Source organism: Panthera onca, chromosome B2, assembly GCF_046562875.1.
Source record: "Panthera onca isolate mPanOnc1 chromosome B2, mPanOnc1 haplotype 2, whole genome shotgun sequence".
NCBI lineage: Eukaryota > Metazoa > Chordata > Mammalia > Carnivora > Felidae > Panthera > Panthera onca.
Genome location: NC_138343.1, coordinates 6615709 through 6642323, shown reverse-complemented (window position 1 = coordinate 6642323; position 26615 = coordinate 6615709). Strand labels below are relative to the sequence as shown.

The following is a 26615-nucleotide window of genomic DNA, read 5'->3' as shown; positions in this document are numbered from 1 at the left end:
TTTAGAGCAACTCGTGACAAAAAAAATCCACATAGGAAACCATGAAAGATTTGACATCCTCTTGTCTCTCAACTTTCTTCCCCCGACTCTTCTTACCCTTCTCCATAAATGTAAAATCTTTTGTGTTCCTATGGATCCGTGATGAAATATAAGTATTCCTTGAAAAATATAAAGGGACATATACAATTACTAGCTAATAATTCCCAAATTGTTGATGGAGAGGAAGTAGGATAAATCACTTCAGTGAGAGCTTATTGTGGCTGCCCCAGCCTCCACAAAGAGCCAAATTTAAATAACTGTCTACTAAAACCACTTTCCGCGTTAAGAGGTGCGATGGCTCTTTCTGTATGCACCAATTAATTCTTTATCAAAAAAAACCCTTTTATATCATATGGAAATGGAGTTAGGGTGGCATAGAACCAGCGCTTGTGGACTCTGGAACAAGTTAAATGGCTGATGTTCCATTGTTACTTTTCATTTCAATGTTTAATAAAATATTGAGAGACAGTAGGAAGACAGACGGAATTTTTGGTGGGAAATAGAACAGTCCTTTTTGACTGGACAAAATGGAGGGAACCTTTGGCTTCTGGCATTTTTGGTCATCTATGTAGGCTTGGCCAACTGCCACTTGGGCTCTCTGTCTCGTGCCATTGGATGAAAATATACCCCGTGTAGGGGAGTCCCAGAGGAGTTTGACAATATGGACCTGACCTTTGGTTTCATCTCTGCCTTTATTATTATTTTTAAATAAATTAATACATATGTATTAATATAAAGATATCTCTGCAACTCTAAAATCTAAAGACAGGATAGGCACAATAAAGCAGATACAAAAACACGAGCTTTACATTTAATCTTTACAATTCCCCTTCTCCTTCTCCTCCCCCTCCTCCTCCTCGTTCTTCTTTCTCTTCTTCTTTTTCTATTTAGGCTAAAGCTTACATCCCCATCTTCTTCTTGTTCCTGAAGAACAAAGAAAAATCAGTTTGGACCGCTGGTCAAGAGATGGTCCTATCTTCACATATCTGAAAACAAGCAGAATAATGTGACTGTTTTAACTTTCTGGTGCTTGAGTTTTACACTTCATTCATGCTTATAAATATGGTGATAATACCAGCATGACTTGAGCAAATAGAGATAAGACAGAAGGTAATGGCTAAATTCCAGCATAAAATTCTTGAGTAAAATATTATTTAAGCACACAGCACCACCTTCCCAATGTTCATTTCAGACTTTGAAGCTTAATTCTTCTTATTTTTACATAGGTTTTACTTTCTAAAGACATAGAAAACAGTTGTCAAGATGGCTGACATCTTGAATATTATTATTTAATTTCATTGTGATCATTCCCCCCCTTAAAGTCAAGTATCTTAATTTCTTTTCCATTCTTTTATGTCCTCTTTGTCAGTTATGTAACCATTTCAGATGTTCTACCTGAGTTTCTTTATGCCTTCAAAATGGTCTTTTTCATCTTATTCTCTCAAACATTTGGGATGCAAAATAAAAAATGGCATGGCATAAAAATCAGACAAAAATTAAATATTTTCAGGAAACGATTACATAGCAAGCACCCACAAGGAAGGATTAGGTTACATAGTCCTGCTCTTCAATTTCAGGGTTTCATTTAGCTTTACTCATTTACTGATTTATAAACTCCCAGACGTATTTCATAAAGGAATTGTCAGAGTTTACAAAAATAAATATTAAAAAAAAGATTAAAAAAAAACCAAAGGTTGAGAGAGACAGAGTAAGGGGGAATATATGGGTTATACTCGAATAAACCCCTTGATATATAGAAGTATAAATATATGTAATGGACACTGTAGTTACCAAAGGCAAGTTACAGATTTGGCCCCAAAGCTTTTAGCAGTTAAAGCAAAAAGGGAACTCATCTCAGTTACAAGAATCACAGTGTTCCTAAGACTTACAAATAAAAACAGCAGAGAAAACCATATTTCAAGAAAAAAATACCCCAAACTAAAAATCTGAGAGATCTCTTTCATGGATTCTCATACACGAGTATGGGAAAACGTAATAGAAATAATCCTACAGTGAGTATAACGGCACATTTTATTGGACAGTTTCTTACGGCGTTTTCTATACAGGCAACTGGCATGAAGTTACTGGACAGTTTAGTGAAAACCAATAGAGATAGTGCCAAACATTTTGGTTCCATGCCCAGTTCTTTGGTTTGATCCAAAGATAGAGTCAAAATACATGAAAGAATAAATATGTAGCATGCCCATCGAGCCTATATCCGCAAACATCTCTTGACAGCCTGCATTTTGATAAGGATTAAATGGCAGGGACTTAAACATTTTTACCTGCCAGAAAGAACCTGAGGGCAACTCTGTGGTGCTGCAGATTGAGGACTAAGTCCTATCCCTCAATACTATGAAACAAAAATAGGGTCTGCCTCTACCTTCCCTACCTGACCTACGGTAAGTAAGACCTAATTTTAAAAGCTCAAGGAAATGAATGAAGCCCCCTTCTCTTGGGACCATCGCTTTTACCAACATGCAGTTCGAATGTACCTCTGTGAAAATTAGATCTATGGTTAGCCACAGACTTCTGTGAAAGAGAGAAACTCAAATTCCAGGCGAATCGGTGCTACCGACGTAAACAAGTGCGGCGTTCTCACCGCAAGATGTGCGTGTCTATAGAAATCGTCAAATACGGTAGCCCATTTTGATTTGTTTGGCTTTCCACAAAACTAAAAAATAAAACGCTACTGCTCATTTGCCAAACACATCAACTATTCGGTCAAATTCATTTTGGAGGAATCCGGAGAATGTTCCGTTGCTTTCAAAGTGGCATTTTTAGAGGACAGGGTAGGCTTGTTCCCACCTCCAATCCCCCAGAGAGAAATGGCAGGGGAGAGAATTCTGGAAGAAAATTGCAGGGTCTATATTCTCAAGGAGAAGGATTTTCTTATTTGCCTCCTCAGTTCCTTCCAGGGCCACACGGCACTTTTGTTTTACTGCCTTTTATTATTTCTTCCTTTTTCTCCTGTAACCGCTCATCCTCATAGTCCTGAAAGAGTTTAAACAAAAATGACTTTGTTTGGTTCTGCAGAATTAACACGACACTCAGGCATATTTCTAATTGAATGCAGATGTTTTCTAAGCAGAGACAAGCCTCAGCCTTGTGTGCATAATTCTTACCCTGCCCTAATGGAGAGAAGTGAGTCCAAAATTAGCAACTTTTTAAAGCCAAATCTGGCCATGTGCCACAGAGACTTTGCTTTGGCTTTTCTTTCTTTCTTTCCTTCTTTCTTTCTTTCTTTCTTTCTTTCTTTCTTTCTTTCTTTCTTTTTTTTCTTTTTCATTTTCCAAGGGCGTGCAGACAGGAGGTCTTTAAAAAGCTATACAGGGAGGGCCACCATATTTCCAAGAAACTTAAAAAAGGAAGAGAGAAAGCCAAACTAATCAGCGTAGCAGTACATTTATGTTCTCCTCTACTCTCTGCCCTCAGAAATAAGACTTTTAAAAATTCACAAAAATGTTGCTCCCCGAGTGGCAGGGGCAGCAAGCTTTGGAGGGAATGAGGTCAACTCAAGAGCTCCGTTTTGACCGTCTTGAGACGGAGTTGCTGACACGGACAGACTTGTGAACACCAGATGAAGAAAGGGTAGCTCTGTGTTTTTTCAACTCCTTATTTCAACAATTTGCACTAAAGATGTTACAACCTCATTGTTCCGTCCAGATCCACGGCCATGTGCATGTCTGCTGGAACAGCAGGTTTTGAGACCGATTATGTGGTCCTTAAAAAAAAAAAAAATCACTTTGATTGTTGAGAACCTCATAATCAGGCAGTTTGTGTACAATGTCTGTGCTCCAGAGGCCTGACCACAGGATTGGCCAGAGAATGAAGGCACGGCCGATGGAAATTCATGTTTCAGATAGAGGATGTGTATGCCATGTTTTCTGCCTTTCCCACTGGTGAAAGATTTCAGGACGACGAAGCAAACTTTCAAAACGTAGGATTATGTCTAATGTGAAAATAAATAATCCCCAGAAATTACACATTCATAACCAGAAACAAAATGCTTGAGTTGTTAAAGAGATGGTTTACTAATGCTAATGAACATAAAAAAAAAAAAAAAAGGTCAGCTTACACTTAGGTTTAGAATTAGGAAGAAATTTACCTTTTAAAGAGGAGGATTCATGGAACGCCTGCGTGGCTCAGTCAGTTAGGCCTCAGCTCTTGATCTCAGCTCAGGTCTTGATCTCAGGGTCATGAGTTCAAGCCCCATGCTGGGCTCTGAGTTGGGCATGAAACTTACTCGAAAAAAGAAGAAAAAGAGGGAGGGGGGGGGGGTCCTGGTTGGCTCAGTCGATGGAGTGTCGTACTTTGGCTCAGGTCATGATCTCACGGTTTGTGAGCTCGAGCCTCACATTGGGTTTGCCACTGTTAGTGCAAAGCCTGCTATGGATCCTCTGTCCCCCTCTCTTTCTGCCTCTCCCCTCGGTCTCTCTCAAAAATAAATAAACGTTTAAAAAAAAAAAAGAGGATTCCTGACTTTCACCAGCATTTTCAGCCCCTCATCCAACTCACTGATGTGAGAATGATTCTCTTGCTGCCCCATGGTCATTGAGTTTTTATTGGTTTCAATAAAAGTTCACCTGCAAGTGTACCATCACACTAGGTTTTAGTGATCTAGAGAACATTGACCTGCAGTGGATTTTGCCTCCATGGAATTATTTTCAAGGATCTGGTTATATAATCATTCGGATTCTACTTTAGGTAGAGAAATATCTCTTTGGCACATGGTTGAGAATACGGCTCTTGATCAAAGCTCAACATGTTGGGGAGAGAGGAAAGGAAGAAAGAAATATTTCTTCCCATTTTTTGCAATTCCTGATTGACCTTCCAAGGAAAGCTCCATTACAGAGTCAAAGTAGGTGACAACTTCGAGACACTAAAAGTTGAATCCATCTTCTGAAGAATTAATCCTTCCCTTGCTCAAATAATGTATATGAAAATGGAAAATGCGTGTCCTACTGCATTTTTTTTTTTTGGCCACACCGTAGGACACTAATTAATAAACTACTCACGATTTCATGAAACATTCAACATGTGGGAATCTCTGAAGTTGCCTTAATAATAAGACACTGTTGGGGCACCTGGGTGGCTCAGCTGGGTAAGCGTCCAGCTCTTGGTTTCAGCTCAGATCATGTTCCCACGGCTTCGTGGGTTTGAGCCCCACATCAGGCTCTGAGCTGGCAGCATGGAGTCTGCTTGGGATTCTCTCTCTCTCCCTCTCTCTGCCCTTCCCCACTCGTGCTGTCTCCGTCTCTCTCAAAATAAGTAAATAAAACCTAAAAAAAATATAATAAGACACTGTCTTGAGGGTTGGAAGGTTTTAATGGGTTTGGCCTGTCTCCATACCTGTGAGAAGATTTGGGGCTTTCGTGGTAAATAATTAGCGTGCTACCTAAAAGTCAAAATTGTAATATGAAAGTCTAGGAGAAAGAAATGTTGGAGACATGAGTAATGTCTTTGGAAATACCATCCACTTGAGTGTTCTAAGGGTTCAAAGATGTTAAGCTTCCATCATATCTAACATTATTTCACCAAGCAAAGGCCAAGGTGAGTTGAATATAGGTGCTAACAAATTATAAAGTGTACGTGACATTAAAAAAGACCAAAAATCCCACACCCGAAACCAATCTAATATCTGCCTCTTCCAAAGCTTGAAGGTAAAGGAGATTATTTTTTAATGTTTATTTAATTTGAGAGAGAGAGAGAGAGAGAGAGAGAGAGAGAATGTGTCCAAGTGGGGGGGGGGGGAGGGGCAGAGAAAGAGGGAGAGAGAATCCCAAGCAGGCTCTGTGATATCATCACAGAGCCGCATGTGGGGCTCTGAGATTGTGACCTGAGCGGAAATCTTGAGTCAGACCCTTAATGGACTGAGCCACGCAGGCGCCCTGAAAGGGGATTATTTTTGCAATATTTTCACATTCAAATAGTGATAGAAAAAGACGAATGATCTGTAATCAAGGAAAACATTGAAAGCCGGTTTCAACCGTGAAGACTCGCTCAGGAATGCTGAATTTGTTTTTTCTTCCATGCATTACCCACTGGTGCCTCGGGATAGATATCCTCACAACAGAAGCCTTTCTCCTGTGCTTTTGAAGTTCTGTGTTAAGCAGTTTCCAGGGCACCTATTTTCTGGCTTCTTTGGGTTTTAGTTTCTGTTTGTTACCTGCTCTATTTAGTTACCCCTAGGGCACACAGCTAATAGCTTTTAGCTGAACAACTTCTGCTTTTAAAGGGAATTCATAGTGTGATGTTCTCAGGTTATCCTGTAACTGATTGTTTTTAATGAATGGCTCTTCTAGTTTGACTAAGGATTTCTGACCTTTAAGACTGTTAGTATTTCTAGGTGATATTTACTCTGTTGATCTCTCGCTTTCATTGTTTCTTTGCACTCTTTGTGTGTAGTTTCTCTGTTTAAACTAGTGAGTTCATGTGTTTTGAAACTAAACACTTAATCTCCTTTGGTTTGTATACTTTGCAGTCGTCGCCTATGGAAGCACTCCCTCAATGCATTAGAGAGATGTTGAAATCCTGGTTTCAGATAAATTCTAGTGCTTCTTGCCAGAGGGAGAGGAGGGCCACTTGATGTGGTTTAACAACTCTGGTTTATTTTCTGCTTCATCTTGGTTTATCATCCCTAATAATATCAGACCTTGGCATTTCAGATACTTGCTGAGAACAGAGGAAAGGAAAAAAATATATATATCCTACAAGATCTTCACGCTACGGATTATTTTATTTCCTTTCTGGGAATGAAAAAGGGGTAAGCTGACACTTAAAAGAATGCTATTTATTCGCTAAGCATAAGAGCAGATTACAAAATTACCGATCAGGAGGTGGGAGGCCAGTTTTTCTAGGTTGGGGTAAGACCAGGGGCAAGGTTACAGGCCCACCTTTTACCAGGGAAATCAGGTTTTAAAAAATGCTTCCGGAAGTTCTAAAGGAAAGAATCGAATAACCAGAGGGGACATGTGAAAGCGGAAACGGTCAGTGAAACCCTTTTTACCTCCATCATTTATTTGCTCTTGCTTCTGGGCTCATAAGCGAAGTTGAATCTGTGCTTCCCGCGAATAGACGCACGGCTGCCTTCGGCCCATCTGCCCGTGTCTGGGCCCCACACCTGGCTTCTGGAGGAAAAAGGACAGAACACAGTGAGATGATGTCTTTGATTCACTGCACCCTAGCTTGGATGCCACCCAGTCTTCCCAAATCACTCCTGTGTTAGCTAACAATCCGGTCTGGAGAGCAAGGGGAGATCTCTCAGGAGTCTTGGACAAATAAAAGCGGTAATCAAAAGTGAGGTATTTAACACAGCCCCAGCATGTGAGAAAAGGCAACAGATACCATTCCATTTACTGGCTTTCAAAATTGGGAAAAGAAAAAAAAAAAAAAAAGATTTAGCTCCGAAGCACACTTAAGAAAGAAAAATCAAGACAGTACAGCAGAAGCTGGGGGAGGAGGGAACACGTAGAGTAAAAATTCCCTCTGAGCCCACAGAAAGCAATAAGAGTTCTCATTTAACCTCGGAAAATGACTTGAGAATCACTTGTACTTTGAAACGATTCTAAATTGCAAACTAATTTCCCAGTGGGATATGTTGATGGCGTTGCCGTTCGCAGCATAAATAATGAGCTTGCAACCAGGACCCCCAATAAAGCAGCGCACGTTTGTGGAATTTATGAACAATTTTTTCCCCCATCTGACATTGCAATGTTAATGCTTCCAGTTAGGAGTTTTACTGTGTCAGCAGGTGAATCCCCTGGCAGTAAGTCAAGCTTTAATGGAACATGCTGGTAGGAGCGATTATGCTGTTGCAGGGTAAAACTCTGGTGTATTAGCCTTCTAGAATACATGGCCACACTCTGCTACCTACCCTGATCGCCGGTGTTCCTGGTTGTTGGACTTTTACTGCTACGCTTCAAATTGACCATGGCAAGGCAAAATTTGTATCTTATAAAAGATTTTAGAACTGGAAACTGTGATGGTATCTAGTTAAACCCTTTGTTTGTTTGTTTGTTTGTTGTTAATAAGGAAGAAACCTGAGGCTTGAGGGGTTACCTGGCTGGTTAGATAATACACATGAATAAATGATAAGACTGGGACTCTATCCTAGGATTCGTCTGTTCCTTTAGCACTCTGTTCTTGCCTCCCTGGAGGATGCTGCCTTTGTTGAAAAACAAAAATGGTGAGTGCAATCAATTTTATAAATGTGTTTAAGAAAATGTGACAAAAATATGAATCTGAAATATGCTTTCATCATAGAGCACAAAGCACACTGCCTGGTCTGTCTGAACCTCCAGTCTTCTCTGGAGATATATATATATATATATATATTTATACACTTGTCCTGAGATAGATAGAGAGAGATAGCTAGATATAACTATCTCTCTCTATCTATCTCAGGACAAGTGTATAAGTGATTATGACGTCTTTACAAGGCTTCATCTTCAAATTTAAAGATATTATTAGATTGAGTGTCCCTAAAGGGTTAATATGATGCCTATAAACCATTCACTGTGGGTAAGACATCATGATCTCTAGCTAACCTCAAAAGTGAAATCTCTTTCAGTCAATTGATGTTTCTCGAGAAAGGCTTGTGTGTCACGTGGCTTAGGAAGGTGTAGCCTACATACACCCAGCTGCAGATCACTCAGAGGTGTCTACACTCTGTGGGGGCCACGTGGTTCCCTCCACAAGAGCAATGACCAAATTCTCAAGTACTTATCCCTGGGTGTTTACTCTACAACAGGGTAGGGGGTGCTATGGGTTCTGCTACTCAAAGTGGTTCCATTCAACAGGTAACCGAGGGCTCGCACAGCTTGCAAATAGTGTTGCCTCATTGACCTTCTTAGACCTCCAAGCCTACGAATGAAATCTGCATTCTAGTCCCGCCTGAGGATGGTGCCACCGTTACAAAGCCATCCCATCTGGGTTTGGGATGGCGACAGGTGATCCTTTCCTCCTTGGCTCCTTTTCCTCATCTTCGCAACCACCACTACAGTCAACCCTCCTTTCAAACCCTCTACGTCATCCCCTTCGTCATCATCCCCCGGAGAGAAGCATCCGTTTCCTGTTTCATGGAGAATGTCAGTCAAGAACACCTCAAACTCTGTCCCGAACCGTCGTGCTTTCCTTTCCTACATCTGCACCTCTCTTTTCTGGATCCTGTTGCATTTGGCTGCAAACGTGGTCCACTCTTCTCACGTCGCCTTTTCCTTCTAGCAGGCAGATGTGCTCAGATCTAAATCTATAGCTTCCCTGTGGACACACACACCTCTGCCACCCCCTCAGACACTCCGTACCCAAATTGTCAATGACTTTCCAGATGCTGATGACAAAGGCCATGGATCAGCGACACCACCTCATCTCAAATTTGCTGCTGTCATTCTTGCCAATTCTCAGTTGGTTCCTATTTTGATCTGTTCAACGTTGACATTCCTCAGGACTTCATCATCAGCCTTTGTTTTTGTCCCATTGTACCCACTCCCTTTGGGTGAAAATACGGCTCTTGTGGCTACAACTACCATTCTTATGAGATAACTCCCAAATACAGACCTGTCTTCTGTGGAACAAACAAGTATATTTTACTGTAAGTTAAACTAATTTTGCGGAAACTTACATATCAGTTTATCTAAGTTGACGCAAATCCGGAAACAGTATGCTTCTTACCCAAATCTACCCAATCTTCCCATGATCTTCCTCTTGATTAGTGACATAGTCGACCATCCAGTTAACTACATCAGGTGACTCAGGGGTATATTCCGTACTTCTCCCTCTTCCCTAAGCTTTCAGCCCAATTGTGACAACATTCTACATATATTTTTCCATCTTAATGTCCTCAAATCTTCTGCCGGTTCATTGTCTCAACTCCACTCTTTGTTCAGACCAATTGGCTCCTTCCCAGATTATGAATTCCTGAAATACCAAACTAAGTGGTTTCCCTGCCTTCGCCTGTGTCTTCCTCCATTCTTTTCCCCCAGGGTAGACCATGAAACGAAGAAATTTTCTTCAAATGCTTTCCGCAAGTAAGGTTCAAAACCAAACTACTTAATATGACCGCGAAGCCTCTTTGTCATTTCTTGCCTTTCTACCTTACAGTCTGGAACACACGCTAAATTGCCTGCGAAGTCCCTTCCTCTCTCATCTCTGCCAAAGCATTTACTCACAGCATTGTTCTTAGGGTTTGTCTTCTCCCTTCTCTATAGCCTACTTGGCAGGAAATGGGGACTATGTCTTTCAATAGCTTACAATGCCTGGTCCATAGTAAGTACTCAGTAATATTTCTTAAGTGACTAGAAGTCAATTATCTAAAATAGGTTATTATAACTGTTATTATACCTTCTCATGTATATGCCTTCAATGTACTTTTAATCTTCTTGTTCAATGATATCCGTTTACAAAATATCACACAGTACATTTCATTTCTTACCTAGCTCTTTAAGCTGATAATAAACATGTTAATTAAGGCATTATTATTTTCCTCAGGCCCATTTTTATTACTTTGCATGAATTTATCTAATTTTTCTAACAGCTACAAGACAGTTATTATTTTCATCTCTATCTTACGTATAAGAAAATTGATGCACACAGAGAAGCGAAGTAGGGATTGGAAGCCAAATGCTGTGACTCCAGAGCCCTGCTTCTTAACCGCCATGATACCTTCCAAATCTCAATGTTATACGGCCTTCAGATTGCACTTCATCCTAGCTTTCGTCCATTCTTTTTTTGGAATTCCTTAAACTGTTATTTTGACAGTTTCAAGCATGAATAGCGATAAACCTCCCAAAATGAAGACGATCCCTATTCCCAAGACCTGCCGATTCTGGTCCTTAGCAGTGTGTAATATGTACACAGGCTGGAGAACTGTTTCAATACAAACTATAAAAAGAGGATTAAGAAAAATGGCCATGAATGAGTGGCAAACACTCACACTAAAAGTGTTGGAACACTCCCTTCAGAATCCAGAGGCAGTAAAAAAAAAAAAAAAAAAAAAAAAAAAAGTTTAAAATATATTTAGAACCTCTATCCAGAGTTCCATAAAAGATGCCCAAAGGTGATTGAGATTCTTTTTGTGTGTGTGGTTTGTTTTTTTTTTTTTTTGCATTTGTTGAATGGATGTTGAGTGAAAATACACCCCAGTCAGTGCCCGTGATGTGAACAGCTCTCGATATATTCATATGCCTCCAGAATCACATGATCCCCAAACATCCAATCATTCCAAAATCTTTACAAATAAGGTAGCTATCCCTATTCTAAAATACACTCTTCCAAGTGCTCAGTTAGGGTAAAGGTGACAGAAGAAATACATCTATTCATTTGCTTGTGCCCCCTGTTGAAAACGAAGGGAATGGCCAACAAAAGTCGGTTGCCATTATTCTAAAATCTCCTCCTCCCAGAATGCCTGAGCGGCTCAGTCCATTAAACGTTGGACTCTTGATTTGGGCTCAGGTCATGATCTCACATTTCATGTGTTCAAGCCCTGCATCAGGCTCTGTACTGACAGCACAGAGCCTGCTTGGGATTCCCTCTCACCATCTCTCTCTGTCCCCTTCCCCTCAAAAATAAATAAATAAATAAATAAATAAATAAATAAATGTTTTAAGATATCCTCCTCTCACAGGAAGCATGATCTCACATTGCCAAAAATATTTATCCCAAGCTGCAGGCAATGTTATACTGAGTCTCTGTTTCAGATTACTAAGTCACCGAATTCAGGTAGGATGCGAGTGCCAGGCCGGGTGTCTCTCAACACACTGTACGAATGAGGAATGTGGTGGAAAATAGTATACCCTCTTAGAAGGGCTGCCCTTCATCTACTCAACCTGTGATAGCTAACTGCACTCACCAACTTTGAAGACATTTCATTGTCTGAACTGTGCCTGTGTCCTGAGCTCTACAATGATATTCAAAATAAAAACACAATTTCCTCTTAACTCTCATCCCATCACGATTTTTTAATTAAAAACAAGTGTTGGCCCTTTCTCTTGTAGTTGCTAACGTATCCCACTTGAAAAAGACATGAAACAGTTAAGCAGCAAAACCCAGTATGACAGAGTTTTCCCCAAAAGTTGTGTTTTTAGTCAACTCATTTATTTCTTTTCTAAATATTTATTCCTGTTACCTGCAATGTATCTGTCACGCACTGGGTGATAGGAATGCAGATACAAAGATATGTCTTCTGCCTTGAAGAGGGTTACAATGTCTTCGAGAAGACACATGAAATTAAGTTACAGTGGGATAAGATAGGTACTTTTGCAGTAATATAAATAAATACTGTGTAAAACAACAATAACGACGACAACAACAACAAAAACCCTTACAAATCACTGGGGTTTAGCTGATAGCCTTATAGAGGAGGAACTTTGCCTTAATTAGTGTGTAGAAGTTGACCTAAAAATGAGTTCTGCCTTGACCATGAGTACAAATACATGAAGTGTCAAACTGGTCTGATCTATCTCTTGACCTCTGCTGCTGTGGTAGAGGGTGACCACGGTGTTGGGAGGGGGTGAAGAAGAAAGAGAATTTTCTCCGGGATCAAAGATAAAACCTGAGGGTGAATGACCATGAGGTTTCATCTCGGAAGTCACATTTCGTTTTACTTTGAAGAGTTTGATGAGTTTCTACCCGTCACCCACTTCAAAGTTGGGACCCATTTGCAAACATTTCAAGCCACCAGAAAGAGTTTGTGCCTTTTAATGGTTACAGACATTGCTTTGATTTAGGCAGTGGTAATTAGGAATTAGAAGTGGTACAGGGGAAGAATTATCGCCAGGAGAGGCATAGAGGCCATATGGATGAAACTTGACAAACCACAGTTGGCAGAGACCGAGAACATTCCATCATTATCTTAGAAGACTTCACACCCCAACACAGCCTGTCTTGCATAGGCACCTACAGAAACTGAGCCATAGAACTGTAGTAATGAAGAAAGATTCACATGAACACACCAATCAGGACCCCTCATCCCGTTGCTTCTAGACGAGTCTGGAAAAAACATGGTGAGGAGGCAATCCCACGTAAAGGGTGCAATTATACCCGCATGTTACTTACTTTTCACTTTATGTCCGGGCACAGGGCTCGTGGTACAATGTTTAGGTGCACGTTTCTTGGCATGTGGGCAGCTCTCCATAAATACTTATGGAGTGAATGAAATATGTTGTAAATTGTCTATTCCACAAGGTAGTTTTCTTTCGCCCAGAGTAATCCTTTATTGGTTATTATGAACTCCAAGTTAAAATAATCCCTTCAGCTCTTGTTAAGGAAAGATCCTAGAAGTGGAAGAACCCACCAGACATGGCCGACTACTGGCGGGCTGTTCCCATTCCGTACACCATGAGGAGAGCTGCTGAAACGGGCATTCTTCAGTGTGAGAGAGCCTCCTGTAGGCTAGCCTCCTTTTTAACCTACAGTTCATGCCTTTCTATAAATATAGCTTAAACTGACAAAAACCAAAACCAAAAGCCAAAAAGAAACAATCTGGCTTGGTAGATTCTCCCGGTGGATGTGAGATTGATAGCTCTTTTGGTGAGAGAAGAGTTTCTGTGGGAAACCAAAAGCTGTTACAAGGGCTTTTAGGGAAAAAGTTGCCTTGTATGCTTCATCTTTATTAATGACTGCTAGAGACATTCCGCAAAGCCCAGGCCATGTTAAAGAACAAAGAAAGGCATTCTCAGCCATTTTACAGGAAAGGGGAGGATTTAAGAGGCTTTTAATGCTTTTTAAAAGCCATCAGAAGATAATTTAAATTTTACAGCACCCATCAAGAAGACCAATAACCGAAAGCTAAAGTAATCCAGATCCAATTGCTACCGGGATTCATACCATTGATGCAGGACTAGAGATAAGATCCTAGTTCTTGATGAATTACGGAATAAAACTTGAATTTAGAACAATTTTATTGCTTCATATGTTCAATAATGTTCCGTGTATTTGAATATTGGTTAAACATGTGCATGTTATATATTCATTCATTAATTTAAAAAAGCGCCCCCCCCCCCCATTTGAGAGTCAGTATGCTAGATGCTGGGAGTACAAACAAATACATTGGTCCCTGCCCTCAAGAAGCTTAAAATCTGGCATACTGGAACTTTCTGTTTGTTTTGTCATATTGCTTTGGCTCACTGACCATCACATTCGCCTGACATGATGGATTCACGGCCATTGTGCAAAAGAAGTGGGGCAGAAGGACATCGGAACAATGAAAGGACATGAAAAGTTCCCTCTCACTTGTATCGGTAGCAACACCTTCTTGCCATTATTTTTGTTTCCAAAGAGTGTCACTTTTTTAACAAATTAAAAACCTGTTATTAGGATACTTTAGGCCAAAACTCAATTTGAGAAAAAAAACCACACCCACATGGTGGTAAAAAACAAAACAAAACAAAACAAAACAAAACAAAACCAAAATTCAAGATTCAAGGCAATGAAATCATAAATAGCTCATTGCCCGACTTAATTGTTCTTTCTCCTCTCAATACTGCCTGTTAACATTTCACAATTGGAATGTTTTCCATCTGCGCCTTTCCCAGAATTGTGTGAATATAGCTGATGAAAACCATTATCACTCTGTCTTTTGTCTTTGATCTGCTTTGTGTTGACACACTCACCACCGGAAAAATGTTAGCTCAGTCATCCATGCAATGTTATAGATGCTTTATGTCCCGTGTTCAAAGTTTTCTATCCGTACTTCAAACCGCTCTCCTCATCCCGAGAGAGAACACCTCATACGCATGTGTGGAAGCAAGATCCAGAGGGTCAATAATTGTGAAAGTTGGGCTGGGTTTGTTTAAATCTGCTGCATAATGTAAAGATAAAGATCCTTCTGTACTGATACATGAAAGCACTAAAATATATTAATCTATCAAATACTGGTTCGTGATGCTCTTCCAGTAAAGTATTTTATCCAGTCTTCTCTCTCCCATGCTTTCACATGTTCTTCTCAGAAGGCTGTAATAGTGACCGTGTACTGTTCGGGAGAGCACCATTCACACCACAGATTTATGAGGAGGCTGGCCCCAGGGACTGCAGTGTACAAGTGGATTGATTTATAGAGTGGGCTTGGGGTAAACACTTCATGATTGTCATACTCACCTCGGGGGGTCCTCAGGGGTCAAATTAGACCAAACTTAATGTTAGAGGAGTAGGATAGTTTCAGACAACAGGATGCATGTTGTTTTATCGCATGGAAATTGTTTTTTTAAAGTTTATTTATTTTTGAGAGAGAGAGAGAGAGAGAGAGAGTGCAAGCACACGAGTGGGGGAAGAGAAGAGAGAGAAAATCCCAAGCAGGCTCCATGCTGCCTGTTCAGAGCCCTATATGGGGCTTGAACTCACGAACCCTGAGATCAGGACCTGAGCCAAAACCAAGAGTTGGTCGCTTAACAGACTGAGCCTCCCAGGGATCCCCTCCGTGTGGAAATTGTGAATTGTGAGGTTAGAGAAGAATGTGAATCATTGGAGTAAATGGCAAATCAAATGCTAAGGTGTAAGGAGAGGGTGAACAGAAGGTGAGTCTAAAATTAGGAGTGAGGAAAAGGGTGCTTACTTTGAGTTTGAAAGGAGAAAATGGTGCTAATTCATTTGATTGTTCTTATTTATTTATTTTTAAGTAGGCTTCATGCCCAGTGCAAAGTCCAATGTGGGGCTTGAACTCACGACCCTGAGATCAAGACCTGAGCCAAGATTAAGAGTCAGAAGCTTAACCGACTGAGCCATCCAGGCATCCTCACTTGAGTATTTTTATAGTGATATCATCTACCCTCTTCATAGTTAACATGATCACGAGAAATTTGGACTTAGAAAAAGAAGTTAAGTACTGTTCTGTATTTCTAGGTAAAAAAAAAATATTACTATCTAATTTAGAAAAAGGTAGTTTTTGGGGGCGCCTGGGTGGCTCAGTTGGTTAAGCATTTAACTCTTGATTTTGGCTCAGGTCATGATCTCATGGTTTGTGGTTCATGAGTTTGAACCCCACATCAGGCTCTGTGCTGACAACACGGAGCCTGCTTGGGATTCTCTGTTTCCCTCTCTCTCTGCCCCTCCTCTGCTCACACTGTCTGTCTCTCTCAAAAATAAATAAACATTCAAAAAAGAAAAGAAAAGAAGAAGATAGCTTCTCTACCTCAGTTGATGTCCGGGGAGAAATCTGTGAATGATCTGACACATTTCTTTTTTTTCCCCCCACTTCCGAGGAAGTTTGACAGCCGGGTTGTGAGTGCTTCCTCCTGTATGACATGGGGATAATGCCAGTGTCCCTCCCTGGGCCAGTAGGAGAACCAAATAATGGAGCCGAAAGCAGGAAGCAACATTTCCTCAAAAGCCACATGTCTTCATTTAGTTTCAAAACAGCAACCATAGAAGCCCAGAAGACAAAGATAATGCTGAAAATACGATGTATTTGAAATTCATGGTTTGTCTTTTCTTACATGATTACATTAGGAGACATATGCAGGTGAATGCTGAGTAAATTCATTGTTATTGGGCATTATACTTGTAATGGGCTGAATGTATGTGTCCACAGAATTCATATGGTAACGCCATAACCCTCTGGGTGGCTGTATTTGGAATAAGAAAGCAATCCAGGTTAATCAAGATCTTCCTAAGTGTGGGACCCTGATCCAATGGGGTGTTATGAGACACCAGAGAGCTCACTTTATCTATCCCTTTCCATGTGCATGCACTAAGGGGAGACCGTGTGAGGGTATCAGAAGGTAGCCATCTGCAAGCCAAGAAGAAAGGTTTCACAGAAACTATCCAGCTGGAACTCGATCTGAGACCTCTACCCTCCAGAACAGAGGGGGGAAAAATCTGTTGTTTATCTGAACTTTTGCTATCCAGCCTATGGTATTTTATGACAGCCTGAGCTGACTTATACAGTGTTTTTTATTTTTGTTTTTTAAAAAGAATGTCGTAGTTAATTATATTCATAGATGCCCTTTGTTAAAACCTCCCTTTATAAAACAATTTCTTGGGAAATTCTCATATATACGTACGTATCCTTATTACAAGTGTCACTCATACATCCCTTAGTGTCTATAGTTCTCAGGGGCAAAATAACCCATGTAAGATACCAAGACTTAAAACCAAACAGACCACTACTTATCTGTTTCTTTTATTCTCAGCTCATGCTTGTGAGTTTCTCCCTTTAATTACTATATATATTTTTTTTACCGAGATAACAAAACGTTCACAGTGGAATGGACAGGTATTTCTCAACCCACGTGATCCAAATATTTCTGTGTCAATATCTAGTCATGTAAGTAGAACATTCGCCCAGCTCAGTCAGCGGAATATAAGCTATTTCTATGCTCGAATAGATTTGTGGCTGATTAAATTGTAGCGTACGATATCACCGTATCCCTTCTGAGGATATACTCCAATTTCGTATAGCTGTTTTATGACGGCGGCGTGCGAGCAGGCACATGTGTGTGTATGCGTGCGTGTGCGAGGGCACTTTCAGCACGTGCTTCCTATTTCTCCAGGATTCTCCAGGAAAGCATTTCCCAGAGAGCTTTGTATCTAAGCTCCGCATGAACATCTGCAGCTTTGAAGGTGAAAATGATTCCTCGGGGGTTGGTGGTAACAGCAACCTGGGGAGAACAAAGTAAAGTGGATGAAGGCGGACGATATGACCACGTGCGAATTTCCTCCCTTACAAACCTTTTATATCACTTATCAGAGTTTTAATTCCATCCGCTAAGCAATGCAGGTCCCCAGAGCAGAGGTTATGCTTGTCCTCAGTTGCTGTTTCATTACACCGTGCTCTGCAATTTCTTTGGGACTCCTTGGTGATGGGGCAAAGGATGTTTGAGTTAGACGGTTCGTTCTTTTATTTGTTGTTTCAATAGGGAAAAAAACAAAACAAAAAAAAAACCCAAACACCTATTTTGAAAAGCATTCACCCATTGCTGGATTACGACAGCCCTGTGATACTTAGACCCAAATATTCCCAACCCAGTCACTGGTCCTTTCTACGACACCATTTTGGAAAGATTTCAGTTAGAACGTTTAAATATAATTCTTGGAAGGGAGACCGTCTTTCCTTAGCAAAGCTGGAATACTCATTGGCAGGCAGCGGAGATGGGCTGTGTTAATGTCAATTTCTTTACTTTTTACAAATGCCACCTGTGCTACCAGCATTGATTTGAAGGTGATGTAATTTTCTTGCAAATCCATTAGTTTTATAGGTTTTTGGCAAGCCCCACTGCTGTGTTGATTAGATATAGTAACTGTGTCTATTTAAACAGGGTTTTAAATGCCTGGCTCAAGTCTCTGTATTGGCTGGATAACAAGACATACAGTGGATGCTTTAACTTAAGGCTGTGCTAAGCAACGATTTGACGTATAGCTTAGTGTTTAGCCATTTGTGATAATAAGCACTTTAATTGCGGAGTTAATTGTAGGTACCTGCAAGACATATCTTCAAGTGATCTTGACAAATAAGATACGGACTCTCCACCCTTTTGTGGTGGTTTTATTCTAACAGCGTGTCTCAACGTTCAGTCCTCAGACAAGCAATATCAGCATCATCTGGGAACTCGTGAAACATGCAAATACTTGGCCCCATCCCAGGCCTAGTGAATCAGAAACTCTGGGAGTAGGGCCGAGTTGAACGCTTGAACAAGCACTCCTCGTGATTCTTCCCAATGCTAGTGTGAGAACCACTGCTGTAAAAGAATCCTGGACACTCTGGGATCTCACTCACTCTGTTTTGGCCCTGTACAATTCAACGTGACTCACTTTTGTAATTACTCCTAATGAACTAACTTCTGTACCCAAATTGGGTCATACTGGAAAATCATTTCATGTTAATAAACTACTGTCAGCTCATCTCTTAATTTTTAAATATTTACCTTTACTCTGATAGACGGTGGCTTATTATAAATGTATCAGGAGTGAGGTCTGGGGTGAGGGAGAGCAGCTAATCTTTATTTTCCTTATCTCTCTTTGTCTTCTCTTTTTCATTAGCTAAAGAAGTGAACATCGCATGCTCCATTAAACAAGATGCAGTTTTTATTATCTTGTATCTCTTCCTGAACCCTTTCTATAAATGCTACTTGATTACTCTTGCATGTTGAGATAGACATTTAGAATAATCAAAACATCAAGAAAGCGATGCTTGGTTAATCTATGGCAATACAGCTTCCTCGACACAGACAAATGGGTTGAGACAGATGCAGGCCTTCGTTCTACCCGATGGGCTGAGATGATGCTTTACAGAAGGAATGAGGTGACAGACTGGATGCTGACAAGTAAACAAACAAAATGGTAGTAAGTCGATTTCCCAGCAAAAGAAAGTTTAAATCCCCTGAGGGAAAAGTAGATGACTGATGATTTAGATATCCAAGATGCACTATAGTTAAACCCTCAACGTGATTAGTTGTTCGTATGCGCATTACTTGAGTCAGCAAATATTAAGTGAGAAACTATCATATGCCCTATTGTTGCCTGCGTTTAGCTGAGTTGGAAATATGCATCCCTTCACCGCATAGTTCTGGATTAGTGTGGGCCACAGACAAGAGAGATGTTGCATGGCATCTGGAGGGTGGAAGAGAGACGCAGCCATGTTTTCTCAGGCCCCGTGTCACTTACCCCTTGGCTATCCTTGTTGGAGGGAACAGCAGCCAGGGCCATAGCACCTCCATATCTTGCTGGATATGCTCCTCCAATTTCTCAGATTCCTGTTCCACTTGTGGATTGACCACCATCTTGAGAGCTTCCTACTTCTCCTGCTGGTGCAACTGCCATCAAAGGAAGCTGTCAGAGACCAGTATGAGTTCCAATCCATCCCTGTGGCTTCCAGTTTGCTCTTAGAGTTCTCCACCCATCTGTGGTCACTCCCCACCCCCCCTACACATGTATCTTCCTTCAGAATTGCCTGCCCTGCCCATAGTGGGCCCTGGGTCTGGACACTGAAGTGACAGCTTCAGACACTCTTGAACCAGCTCTCATAAACTCATCAAGTCAAATCTTCATAATAAATCCATGGTTAGATATCATCCCGAGAGTTTCTGCTTCTCTGATCAAACTGTGGTACAGGATTTGGCACTAGATATGGCCCCAGAAGAGCTGAATCTGAAGCTCTTAGTTCCTCCACGTTCGTCCAGAGTTTATTAGAATTGATTCTCCGTTTTGTTTACATTTAAAGGCATCACTGGCTCGCTTTCTGGTAGTAAATGGGCCAAAGCATGCAGGGGTACAGCATTTCATTAAGTTATAGCCTGCAGTCATGGATCTTTGGAAGACGAGAATTCATTGATCATGCATGTGGTTACAAACCCCCAAAACTCTACGGCTTTCAGGTCACAGAGATTTCCTTCTGGCTCGTATTACAAGGACACCTCTGCAGGGAGCCACAGCTCCATTCCACCTGTATTTTCATTTTGCAGCCCAAGCAGAAGGAGCAGTCCTGTTCTGAAAAGTGACCTTCTCGTGGTAGAAGGGGTGGCCCAGAGTGCTGGTGGAGCCCCTCTTCCTCTTGGACTAGACTCCAGCACAGCGCTGGTCCCATGAATTCATCTTCATCAGGCAAACATGCCTCATAGCCGGACCCGAATGCTGTGGCACCAGACTGTATCATCCTCTTACAAAGAATGAGGAATGAATAGTGGCCAGCAGCAATGCATCCTCCCACAGTAACTTTAATATTAGATGACTCCAAACTGAGGTTGGTTATTACGTAGGAGACGTCTGGGAGTTCAAGTGTCAACCTATCTCAAAGCAGGGCAGAAATATAGCATAATGAAAATTATAGTGAGGACAGGGAATAAATAAAAATAGGAGTTCCAGAAGGGAGAAAAAAGCAATTATGGAAAAAAGCATTACAGACACAAATAAAAAAATAAAATGTCCTTGAAATAAAGAGTTCTGATTTTGCACCAGGCCATATGGATGAGAAAAAGACACATCTAGGAACATCCCAGTAAAATTTCTGACTCCAAGAACAGTTGTTGTTGTTGTTGTTGTTTTGGAAGAAGGCAATTATCCAAGCATAATTAATAAAATATCCCCTAAAGGAAAAAAAAATCAGGCCACCAGCGGACTTTTCATCTCTAATGCTGGAAGATTGGAAGCAACAACAAAAACAAAAAAAACATGAAGTAGCAACATGGAAAGAAAAGAAGAGGAAAAGGTGTTGTCTACAAATCCTATACCAGCCAAGGCCCCATTTGCTGGGGGAAAATATTTCCTGAAAGTTTTTAAGGACTTTTGAAACAGAAAAAATATCCTGGCTTTGTCCTTTTTGTGGGAATGTAAGTACAGCTTGGTGGGAAAATTTGTAACTATTTTAGTTTCAATAAATTGTATGTTCGTAAGTGTTTGATTATAAGAACAGTAACTATTTTGATTGGAAATTTTCAGTAGAATTTCCAAATTAACAAGGGAAGCACGGAAAGTATAGTTACTTGAACAACTGAGCAAAACACAAGGAAAGAAAGAGGAAAAAAAACACAGTGTGTAATAAAAGATAAAATATAATAAAATGGAAAGAATAAGATCAAGTTTACCAGTTTTAAAGTAAATAAGAATAGTAATTAAAAAACCTTGAATCTCAGAAAAATTCAAGGTAAAATAAAAATACCTAGAGCAAGGAAAAGAATGCTTCAAAAGAATAGCTACATAACATAGCAAATAATACCTAGGTAATATTTCCCTGTTTTCTCGGAGACAAATGAATTGACTTAAATGCCTTTGAGAGTAAAGAAAATAAATAATTAAATATTCATTTTAATGAATTAGAAAATAGAAATGCAAGAGGTAGGAATTAATAGAGAAAAATTTAAGTTGATAAAATAGAAAACAATCAAAACCATTTAAAGTATAGATCATTAAGTCAGTTCTCCTGGGAGAAAAACCCCTACAATAGATAAGCTCCTGGAAGTCTGATTAACTAGAAGTGGATGCCCAAAGAGATAAGATTAAGTATGAGAAAAGACACAAAACCAAATATGAAAAGGAAAGACAAAGTAAAAAGGGAATGCTACTTGAACATCACTGTTTACCAAAAATGCCATTTACCAGAGAAGAGTCTAGAAAGGTGAAGCATCCATAATGCAAAATGGATCAGAGCAGCTTGAAGCCAAACATTCATGTACACACACACACACACACACACACACACATACACACACATGCACACATAGACATACACATACACACCCAACCACCCACATGTGTGCACACACACACGCACACACACACATGCACACACTCATGAAGGGAAAATAGTTTATCATATCACATATACCATATCGTCACTAAATGAAGTAAATATGATACTGATGTAGGAAAAGGCAAGTAGATTAGTGATATAGGCAAAGAATGAAGATTTTAGTTTGTAGACCTTTAATACAGAAAAAAACCAATAATTAATTCAATGACAAAAAGATGATTTTTTAAAAACAACACAGGCACAACTGGCCAACCATCTGGAGGGAAATAAAAATGGAACCCCATCTTACACCATACATAAAAATATACTCCAGATGGACCAAAGCCTAGATTGAAAAACAAATGGACGGAGGAAAAACTAAAAACTTTACAAAAATTTAGAAAACTATACATACCAAGACATTAGTGGTTGGCTGACCTTCTTGATCATTTCTGGAAGACTGAAAGGTACTACAAATAAATATGGTTTATTTCATATAAACAAAAACTACACGTGGAAAAATACATAATAAGGTCAACAGACAATGATTGGTCTGTAAAAGTATTTCTGATTTGATGGCATGAAAATAATGAATATGTGTAAGTTCCTAAAAATAGAAAAATAGTTCAATAGAAAATGGATAAAAACATAAAGAATCCACAGAAAACTCAAACATGATAGAAAACAAACCCAGTAAAATATTTTCATATTCTCTAGCAGTCTGATAAATGAAAATATACAAGTTAAGGTAACAAAAAAAGTGATTATCATCTGTGCACTAGATTGGCAGAAATTAGAAAGACAAGACCTACGGGTATCAGATTAATGACAAAAGAGCATGCCTATCCAAAGATGGAGGAAATGTGAAGCATGACAGTCTTTTTAGAAAAAACATTGACAACACAGGTTCAAATTAAAAGTACAAAATTCCCTTTTAATCCAACAATTTCATTCAAGAGATCAACATAATAGAAATACAGGCACCAGCAGGTAGGAGTCTAAGTGTTGAGTATCTAAGGCGGCATTACTTAGAGTTGGCCCAAACTAGAAATGCTCCAAAAGAGAGGAATGAAACTGTTTAAAGTTAGCTGAAAGCTGAAAGCTTTTTCTCTCAGTTCAGGAACAAAACAACGAGGCCCAATCTTGCCAAAACGCTTGTAGCTTTTCACTCTTGGGTATGGTGTTAGCTGTGGGCGTTGTCATAAACGGCCTTTATTATGTTGAGGTACACTTTGTCTACTCAACATATTATTGGAAATCCTGGCTAAAGTGAGTAGGCAAGAAAAAAAAAAATAAAGGCCGTCAAATCGTTAAGGAAGAAGTAAAATTGCATAAGTACTATTTGCAGATGACAAGATATTATATATAGAAAACCCTAAAGACTCTACCAAAAATCTTTTAGAGGTAATAAATGAATTCAGCAAAGTCACAGGGCACAAAATCAATATACAAAAATCAGTTGTGTTTCTATATACTAGTGATGAACTACAGGAGAAATTAAGTAAACAACTCATTTATATTTGCATCCTAAGTAATAAGATATGTAGGAATAAATTTAATCAAGGGTGTGAAAGACCTGTACCCTGAAAACTGTAAGACACTGATGAAAAAAATTTAGGATGATACAAATAGATGGAAAGATGTCTCGTGCTCATAATTGGAAGAATTAATATTATTAACATGTCCCAAATACCACCCAAAGCAATCTGCAGATGCAGGGCAGTCCCTGTCAAAATTCCAATGGCATTTTTACAGAAATCTAAGAAACAATTCTAATATTTGTATGGAACCACAAAAGACTCTGAAGAGCCAAAGCAACAGGAGAAACGAAGAGTTCAAACTGTATCACAAAGCTATTGTAATCATAACAGTATTGTAAAGGCATGAAATGAGCATAAAATATAGATAAACAGAACAGAATGGAGAACCCAGAATTAAACCCATGCATATATGGTCAATTAACTTAACAATCTAGGAGCCAAGAACAGACACTGGGGAAAGAGGTTGGGACACCTGGACAGCTACATGTAAAATAATGAAACTGGACCACTTTCTTACACCACACACAAAAATAAAATAGTGGATTAAAGACTTGAATGTAAGCCCTGAAAACATGACACTCCTAAAGGAAAGCAGCAGGTAAGCTCCTTAACATCAGTCTTAACAATAATTTTTGGCGGGACTTTGATAGAAAAAGCAAAGCCAACAGAAATAAAAATACACAGCAAAGGAAACCAGCAACGGAATTAAAAAGTAATCTGTACAATGGGAGACCCTATTTGCAAACTACATATCTGATTAGGGGCTGATATCTAAAATATATGAGGAACTCACACACCTCATTAGTAAGAAAACAAATGAACAAGTGAACAATAGGTAAAGGACCTGAACAGATATTTTTCAGGGAAAATATCCAAATAGCCAACAGGTGCATGAGAAGATACTCAATGTCACTCATCATCAGGGAAAGGCAAATAGAAACCAAAATTAGATATCACCTCACATCTGTTAGGATGTCTGTTACCAAGAAGACAAGAGAGGGGCATCTGAGTGGCTCAGGCGGTTGAGCGTGGGACTCTTGATTTTGGCTCAAGTCAAGATCTCATGGTTCATGGGATTGAACTCAGCATCGGCATCTGTGATGACGGCTCGGATCCTGCTTGGGATTCTCTCTTCCTCTCCCTCTCTCTGGCTATACCCACCCCTCAAGATAAATAAATAAACATTAAAAACAGAAGACAAGAGGTAACAAATGGTGGTGAGGATGTAGAAAAAAGAAAGCCCTTGTCCATTGTTGATGGGAATGTAAACTGGCAGAGCCACCGTGGAAAACACTGTGGAGTTTCCTCAAGAAATTAAAATCAGATCTACCATACGATCCAGTGATCTCACTTCTGGATCTATATCCATAGGAAACAAACTCATTGTCTTGTGGAGATACCTGGACCCCCCCTATTCATTCCAGCATTATTCACAATAGCCAAGGTATGGAAACAACTTACGTGTTAATCAACAGATTAATGGATAAAGAAATGTGATACACATAATGGAATATTATTCGGCCTTAAAAAAGAAGGAAATTCTGTCATTTATGACACATGGATGAACCTGAAAAGCATTATGCTAAATGAAATAAAGAGACAGACACTATATAGTATCACTAATATATGTGGAATAAAAAAATTAAGTCAATGGGGGGGATACTTTCATAATGTTTATGCATATCAAACCATCGCATTGTATACTTTTAACATCTTACAATTTTGTTGCTTATACTTCCATAAAGCTGAAAGAATTAAAATTATAAATATCTATAACTGCAAAACAATGAAACTGTGTAACCTCCTACCTCTCCACCTCCTGAGTCTCACAGCATTGTTCATATTGTAAAACTTGGATACTGTTACATTATCATAATATTATGATATAAACTAAATGTTGGTTTCATATGACAATAATATATTATTGATGTGTCCATACAATTAAAAATGAACAAACAAAAGGTAGCCAACAACAACACATAAATAATTCATGGGTTGAAGGCCAAAGTAATGAAAATTATAAAGCACTTATAAGTGAAAATGGAGAAAGGCTTCAATTGTCCTTTCACCTTTCTACCTCTTCATTTTATGAGATATTCATGCAGGAGATATGTATGCATCAAAGTTATAGCATCTTGTAACATTAGCATTCTCTTATAAGCATCATAGCCAGTTAGTTTTCCTTAATTCTATACTGGAAATGAATGATGCTAGACACTGGTTACTTAACCACAGCCTCTCCCTATTCATTGTTTGTTTTGTTAAATTGCAACAGCAAGCAGTGTCTTTCCCCCTTTATTTCCACTAGGGCTCATGGTTACCATGTTTCCTGAGTTTTTATATATTTAAAAACATCTCCCTGTTGCCTTATATAAAGACATTTTGGTTCTCACATTCTCTCTCCAAGGACTTTGTATGTATCGATTGTTTTATTCCCTTCTATCACTTAATATTCCCCCAGAGAAGAATGACGTCAGGCTTATTGATTCTCCTTGTTGATACCTTTTTTGTTTTTTAATGTCTAGGTCACCAAGAAAATATTTCTTTGCCTTAAAGTCCAATTACTTTGAGGACATGACTTACTATTAATCGCCTTGTATCAATTTTTCTTAGTACATGGTATATACTTAGCATACATGGTATAAATTCAATTTGCAGATTCAGGTGTTATTTATTTTTGAAAAGCTTACTGCTTCTATTATGGGAGGGAATATAATTCAATTCCATTTTCTCATGTTTTTATTCTGAAAGAAGGATTATGTATGTGCTACATAACTTATAGTTATCATTTTCCAGTTAAAAATTAATTCGCTCACACTGTCTTCTATACTACTGATATTGTTTTCTGTCATGTCTTTTGAATTTCTGCTGCTACCAGTGGC

The 26615-nt window shown here is 39.4% G+C and overlaps 2 long non-coding RNA genes across 2 annotated transcripts; one reads left to right on the top strand and one right to left on the bottom strand.

The window, feature by feature from the left end:
- Nucleotides 1-828: 828 nt before the first annotated feature.
- LOC132666661 (uncharacterized) lies at nucleotides 829-7126 on the bottom strand. Its single transcript, XR_009604767.3, has 3 exons — nucleotides 7049-7126; nucleotides 2642-3033; nucleotides 829-963 (listed from the first exon to the last, which is right to left on the bottom strand). It is a non-coding gene; the product is annotated as an uncharacterized LOC132666661 (long non-coding RNA).
- On the top strand, nucleotides 5909-10495 carry LOC132666660 (uncharacterized). The gene is made up of 3 exons (XR_009604766.3): nucleotides 5909-6805; nucleotides 8074-8227; nucleotides 8841-10495. It is a non-coding gene; the product is annotated as an uncharacterized LOC132666660 (long non-coding RNA).
- Nucleotides 10496-26615: the final 16120 nt, after the last annotated feature.